This window comes from Mastacembelus armatus, chromosome 16 (genome assembly GCF_900324485.2).
Source record: "Mastacembelus armatus chromosome 16, fMasArm1.2, whole genome shotgun sequence".
Classification (NCBI taxonomy): Eukaryota; Metazoa; Chordata; class Actinopteri; order Synbranchiformes; family Mastacembelidae; genus Mastacembelus; species Mastacembelus armatus.
The window spans coordinates 9749322-9757432 of NC_046648.1; positions in this window are offsets into that span (position 1 = coordinate 9749322).

Consider the following 8111-nt stretch of genomic DNA (forward strand, 5'->3'; position numbering starts at 1 on the left):
GTACACAGAAATAGATAATACAATGATAATACAATGAAAGAAAAAGTATCCAAACCCTGTTGAATTCACTGGTTTTCGGCCTTAATAAAATGTGATATGATCTTCATCTTAGTCGCAACAATGTACTTAGGCTGATAACACACAAACATTTTTAAATTTCTACTGAGGTTATTGAACACACCCATTATACATTAACAGTGCTGGAGGAAAGAGTGAGTGAACCCACATATGAAAGCTAATCGGAGTCCAGATAATGAAATGAGAAAGGTTCACAGAATTATTTGTTGATTCTATGGAAAGCACAAACATTAACTTTATATATCATCTAAAGGAAATCAAAAAGTATAAAGATGTTGTAGAATCAAACAAAATGTTAACGTAAAGATTATGGTTTATGTTAATTTCAGTGCATCCAAAACCAGACCTTATAGTGTGGAAACAGTGTTTATATGTAACATCTGTATCTAATCAACAAATTTTATGAAACACCTTTATCCTTTGATTAGGATTTGATAAAACACTGTAATTTTTGTATTAATTTATTATTGTATTGGTTGCCCACCACACGGTCAAATTCAAGCTGAGAATAAACTTTGCTGATCTGGACTTGAACCAGCTTTTATATTTACTTGAACCAGCTATTGTATTTAGAGCTATGCAATACACTTAACTTATAATGAGTTTGGATAAATTTATTTCACTACCTCACTGCTCACTATTCCTTTGTTTTACAGAATATACAGGCAGACCCGTTGCACCATAGCTATTACTGCTAATTATTATATAATTACTGCTAATTATTATATATTATATTTATTATTAAACTTCCAAGACAGGTTCACAGAATTATTTGTTGATTGTGTTGAAAAGACAACTTTCTACACCCATCAGCCATAACATTATGACCACCTGCCTTACACTGTTTATACAGCGCAGTAGTAGGTTGGCACTTGTGTCACTCTGCAGCTCACTGTGCATATTCTGTGAATCTGTTTGCTTTCATAGTTCTACTGTCAGGATGAGCAACACCATTCAATGAAAAACACATCAAAAGGAGAGAAAACCATGATCATGGCTACAGGTCAGAGATCATTGTCACCACGACACCACGTTCAAACCCTGCAACAAAGATTCAAACACAATGGGATGTTTTGAAAATTATAAATGAAATTTGAAAGTTTAACAACTTTTGGTCAGAACTAACCACTACAGAACGGGAACACCCAACAAGATCTGTTTGGACGTGGAGATTTGGAGGTGTGCTTTAGAGCTTCTTTGATTAATAAAAGAAACTCAAACATTTGAAGTTTGCTGTTCACATGTGAACCATGCCTTGAACAAAGAGATCTGTGAAGACACAATCACAAGTAGTTGATCAGATTTTTTTTTTTTTTAAACCATTCTTTGGTGGATTTACTCGAATGTTTTGGGTCATTGTCCTGCTGCCTCACCCAACTTTCTCATGAAAAACATGCACGATTATAAAGAACTTGAGTTGTGTTTCCATTTGTAAATGGTGAGTTGACATATTCAATGAAAAGTGCAATTTTATGTGTATGGCATAGCAAATAACACACCAAACAAACCAGCTATAACAGCACATTATTAATGCTCATGATGAGTGTAAATCTTGGATCAAGTAAATTCCATTTTGCTAAAGTGTATGTGTACAGCAAAATATGCTAGATTATTGAGTAATAACCAGTTTTTATTCTGCACCTATCGGACTGCATGGGAGTTCAGCACTTACCTATTTTTCAAACTAAAACTGGATGTTGGACATTTCCTATATATTTTTCCTACTTAACAAAAACACTGGGACAGCACACTGTGATTGAAAGCCTGTTTCGGCTGCTCCCTTCAGGGGTCGCCACAATCATCTGCCTCCATTTAACCCTATGCTCCGTATCCTCCACACCCATCTCTACTTCCCTACTTCTTCTTCTCCTTTCGGCTGTCCCTTCAGGGGTCGCCACAGCGAATCATCTGCCTCCATTTAACCCTATCCTCTGTATCCTCCTCACCCACACCAACTATCCTCATGTCCTCCTTCACTACATCCAAGAACCTCCTCTTTGGTCTTCCTCTAGGCCTCCTTCCTGGCAGCTCTAACCTCAGCATCCTTTTTCCAATGTATTCACTGTCCCTCCTCTGAACATGTCCAAACCATCACAATCTGGCTTCCCTGGCTTTTTCTCCAAAACATCTAACATGAGCTGTCCCTCTGATGTCCTCATTCCTGATCCTATCCATCCTCGTCCCTCCCAGAGAGAACCTCAACATCTTCAGCTCTGCTACCTCCAGCTCTGCCTCCTGTCTTTTTCTCAGTGCCACTGTTTCTAAACCAGACAACATTGCTGGTCTCACCACTGTCTTGTCCACCTTTCCTTTCATTCTTGCTGACATTCTTTTGTCATACATCACACCTGACACTTTCCTCCACCCGTTCCAACCTGCTTGCACACGTCTCTTCACTTCTTTTCCACACTCTCCGTTGCTCTGGACTGTTGACCCTAGGTACTTAAAATCCTCCAGCTTCTTCACCTCTACTCCCTGTAACCTCACCGTTCTACTTGAATCCACACATGTACTCTGTTTTACTGTGGCTAAGCTTCATTCCTCTCCTTTCCAGAGCAAACCTCCACCTCTCTAGATTTTCCTCCACCTGCTCCCTGCTCTCTCTACAGATGACAATATCATCTGCAAACATCATGCTCCACAGAGATTCCTGTCTAACCTCATCTGTCAGCCTGTCCATCACCACAGCAAACACGAAGGGGCTCAAAGCCGATCCTTGGTGCAGTCCCACCTCCACCTTGAACTCCTCTGTCACCTCTACAGCACACCTCACCCCTGTCTTACAGCTCTCATACATGTCCTGCACCACTCGAACATACTTCTCTGCCACTCCAGACTTCCTCATACAAAACCACAGCTCCTCTCTCAGCACCCTGTCATACACTTTTTCCAAATCTACAAAGACACAATGCAGCTCCTTCTGGCCTTCTCTGTACTTCTCCATCAGCATTCTCAAAGCAAATATTGCATCTGTGGTTCTCTTTCTTGGCATGAAACCATACTGCTGCTCACAAATGCTCACTTCTGACCTCAGCCTAGCCTCCACTACTCTTTCCCATAACGTTATTGTGTGATTCATCAGCTTTATTCCTCTGTAGTTTCCACAACTCTGCATGTCTCCCTTGTTCCTAAAGATGGGCACCAGTACACTTCTCCATTCCTCAGGCATCCTCTCACTCTCCAAGATCTTGTTAAGTAGCCCAGTCAAAAACTCTACTGCCACCTGTCCTAAACACTTCCATATTTCCACAGGTAGTAGGCAGGAGCAACTGCCTTTACAGTCTTCATCCTCTTCAAGGCCTTCCTCACTTCATCCTTACTGATCTTTGCTACTTCCTGCTCCACAACAGTCACCTCTTCTACTCTGTGCTCTCTAACATTTTCCTCATTCATCAACTCTTCAAAGTATTCCTTCCATCTTTCCATTACACTTGTGGCACCTGTCAACACATTTCCATCCCTGTCCTTGATCACCCTAACCTGCTGCACATCCTTCCCATCTCTGTCTCTCTGCCTCGCCAACCTGTACAAATCCACCTCTCCCTCCTTAGTGTCCAACCTATTATACAAATCCTCATACACCCTTTGTTTGGCCTTTGCCACCTCTACCTTCACCTTACGCTGCATCTCCCTGTACGCCTGTCTGTTCTCTTCTGTTGTTCTTAGCTAACCCTTTCCTCTTAACACACTCCTGAACTTCCTCATTCCACCACCAAGTCTCCTTATCTGCTTTCCTCTTTCCAGATGACACACCAAGTACCCTCCTACCTGTCGCCCTGATCACTTTAGCTGTAGCTGTCCAGTCATCTGGAAGAACCTCCTGACCTCCCAGAGCCTGTTTCAGCTCCTCCCTGAAAGCCACACAACACTCTTCCCTTTTCAACTTCCACCACTTGGTCCTCTGCTCTGCCCTTGTCCTCTTCGTCTTCCTCACCACCAGAATCATCCTACACACCGCTATCCTATGCTGTCTGGCTACACTCTCCCCAACCTCACTGATCTCTTTCAGATTGAAACGTCTGCACAAGATGTAATCAACTTGTGTGCTCCTGCCTCCACTCTTATATGTCACCCTATTCTCCTCCCTTTTCTGGAAAAATGTGTAAAGGTCAGCCATTTCCATCCTTTTTGCGAAGTCTACCACCATCTGTCCTTATGCATTCTTGTTCTGCATACCAAACTTACCCATCACTTCCTCGTCACCTCTGTTTCCCTCACCAACATGTTTGTTGAAGTCTGCCCCAATCACCACTCTCTCACCACTAAAAATACCCTGAATCACCTCACCCATCTCCCTCCAGAATTTCTCCTTCTCTTCTAACTCACATCCTACCTGTGGGGCATAGCCACTGACAACATTCAACATCACACCTTCAACTTCCAGCTTCAGACTCATCACCCTATCTGACACTCTGTTCACCTCCAGAACATTTCTAGCAAAATCCTCCTTCAGGATAACTCCTCTCTCCATTCCTCTTTCCATCCACACCGTGATAAAACAGCTTCAACCCTGCTCCTAATCCATAGGCCTTGCTACCTTTCCACCTGGTCTCCTGAACACACAAGATATCCACCTTTCTTCTCTCCATCATATCAGCTAACTCCAGTTTTCCTTGACTTTCCTCTTCTCTCTTTGCCCACGAACATGCCTTCCTCCTCTCCTTCTTTGACCAACACTAGTCCAATTTCCACTGGCACCCTGTAAGTCAACAGCACCAGTTGTTAACCCGGGCCGCAACCGATCCGATATGGAAGTCATATTTGTTATTCGCATGATTTGGCTTAAATTTTACGTCAGATGCCCTTCCTAACACAACCCTCTGCATTTACCCTGACTTGGGACCGACACATGAAGACACTGGATTGTGCCCCCACTGTGGTTGCATTATTTTGACTGAAAATAAATGCATGCTGTAAAATACGGACATGAATCAAATTCTGACTGCTGGATGTGTGTTGCCCACCAGAGAGCAGACATGTTCTTTCTGTCAGCACAACTACAAAGCACTGGAAAACTATTGGAGGTCATTTTAAGAATAGAGGACATTTGTTTCTTTGTAGACAGCAGTATATACATGTATATATATATATATATATATATATATATATATATATATATATATATATATATTGGCAGTATCTGCTTCTGTGATTACACCTAAAATATTTCACTTGTTTCCACATTTTTGTAGTTCAGGTGATGCATTTTAAAAACATAGGGGGGACAAATGAAGCTGTAACCCCATGTCCAGCATCTGCAGGCAGGTGAATGGCAGCTGGAGAAAATCTGTGAAAACACTGATTGTGGGAGCTCAGTCGGTGGACGACTGACCGAGTCTGGTTATTCCAGCAAAGAGGGTGGGCAGAGAGAGGCTTTTGAAATGCATACAACACTGTAGGATGTCTGAGGTCTATGAAAGAATAACTTCTAAAGCCAGAAGTTAATTCTGGACATGGGATGTTTGCCCATGAAGGGAAGTCAGTGATGCCAGGAATACACCAACTAAGACTGCCATAAGGAGAACTGGGGCTTTAAGATGGAAAGAACAATACCGAGCCAGAGAGAAGAAGCTGAACAAGACAGGAAGGAGAGAACTGCACACACACTGTATGTGTGCGTGTGTGTGTGTGCAGAAATTCCTTTGCAGACCAGAGTTTGTACCAGAGAAAAGTAATGACAGGCCTGCTAGGCCCACAGAATGGCTCTGGCATGGGAACAAGGAACAAAGGGTACCACTTTAAATATGCTCTCTCTCTCACACACACATACATGCACATGCAGTCTGACTCACTGCTCATTTCACTCTAAAATTTTTTACATGACAGAACACACTCTCAATTCAAAGGGTTACTTCACTCAATTGAGCCTGACTGCTCTAGCTGCACTCACCACAGAGGTCGGTGTCTGCTATGACTGATTGTTGCTACATTTTTTAAGGTTTTCTTAAAGTCAGTGTACTGTCATTGCACAGCAAACAGTCTTACTAACTGTTCCAAAAAATCAAGAAACACTTGACAGTGACGAAAACCTCAAATAATCCACTTGTCCCAGTAGGTAAAACACACATATATTTACATATTTTAGCTGAGGACCAAAACAGGAACAGACGAACAGATAACTCACCTATAGCCAATATGGCAATAATATCCTGTTGTGTAAATTTGCCTTCCTGAATGTCCTGAAAGATCTTCTGCATGTAGAACATGTATGTGTGTGTGTGTGTAATACCTACTGTCCTTACTGCTAAAACTGTTCTATGTCAAATGATCCATTTGGAAATAAAAGAATAAGAAACAACTTTGTGCACAGAGGGAAACTGGGCCTACCATTTGACCTTTGCTCAGACTCAACAGTTGTGACACTTAGTCACCTAAAGCCACCTTTATACTGCAGTAAACCTTGGCGTTGCTGCTGACAAACAATTTACTGTTAGGGATAGGATAGCAAACATTTTTTCATCTGCATGACTTTGGTCAAGAAAATGATACAGTACTGTGCAAAAGTTTTAGGCAGTGAACATATACAGGGGATGCCTTTAATATAAATGACATAATTAGTTGTCCATTTATCTGTTAACTTCATACAAAGTGCAGCAAAGGAAACTGTCATGAACTGCGGTGTTGTGATGGTGGTGATGTTTGAAGGAGAGGTGAGGACCCAAGTGCTGGACATGAACGGGTTTAGGCAGACAGGCAAAACGGAAACACCACTTGGCGTACAGGCACAAAACAGAACAAGAACAATAATCAACATAGGAGAGAAACAGGAAACTAACCAAAACAAGAGTCCAAAACCAGAACTAAGAAAAACCCAACTCATGACAGAAACAAACCCTAAATCTAATCAGTATTTGTAGTACTTCCCCTTTGTCTTTAAACCAGGAGCAGTTCTCTTTGGTTTGACCTGCACACAGTTTCTCCTGGTACCTTGCAGCACCATGGAGAAGTTGCTGCAGTCCTTCTGTAGATTCAGGCTGTCCCAGTGTCTTCCGTCTCTCCTTATATGATCCCACAGACTCCACACTGATCAGGACTCTAGTAGGGTCAGACATGTGCTGCAGGACTGAAAATAGGTCTGAAAATAGTTCTTCATGAACTCTAATGGGTTCTTTAAGGGAATGTTGTCCTGCACAGTGAACCTGGGACCAATGTGACACCTGATGGAGTTGTGTGATAAGAATCTAAAACATCTAAACTACCTAAAATGTCTCCACAGCTCAGCTCCATTTGTTCAGCCAAGAAATGCCAAAGGGACATGTCTTAACTGATTGGTTAAGGCAGGTGTAGCTGGTGGAGGTGAAGCTAATTTTTAACTCCGTACTATTTGGGCAGGAAAACATGGTGTAGAAAAAGTGTCTGATTACTTACTAGGTGGGAACTTCTGATGAAGCATTCACTGCTCCTGCACTCACTGTTCATGTGTGAACTATGCAAATTTTGTACTTAGAGTTGAGTTTAACTTAGTTACTCTCTATTTCAGGGCATCAAGAATGGGCCTCATACAATCGTAAAATATGCCTGTTATGCTTCCAAAGAGATAAAAACATAACAAATTACCACAACTGGTGTTGAGAGATTTTCATTAGACAGCTGTGTATGACCATCTGACATAGCCCTTCCTCACCCTGACCTCCCCCTGCACAGTGTTTTAACATTAAGTTTTATTTACCAGTTACAACAGCACAGTAGAGTTAATGCTGTACCTGCTTTAATTAGGTGGACAGAAACACTCAAATCAATGAGCAGTAATACTGATCAGTATCGCTGTGATGTGTAAATAGGAAAATGAGCTTAATTCCAAATCTAAGAGAGCTTAATTCCAAATCTAAGAGAGCATACATCTCCTGTTGTAGCTGAATTACACTGCTACATATTAGTATTCACTTTAAGATTCACTTGATGACTTTTAAATTTCTTTTTTTTTTTATCTTTTAACTCCTTATTCTTCACCATGTTGAAAAGATGAGAAAAGTATGAGTAAGTATGAGAAACTGTCTCATCCTGTAACTTTGCAAGTACTGTAGTAGGCAACA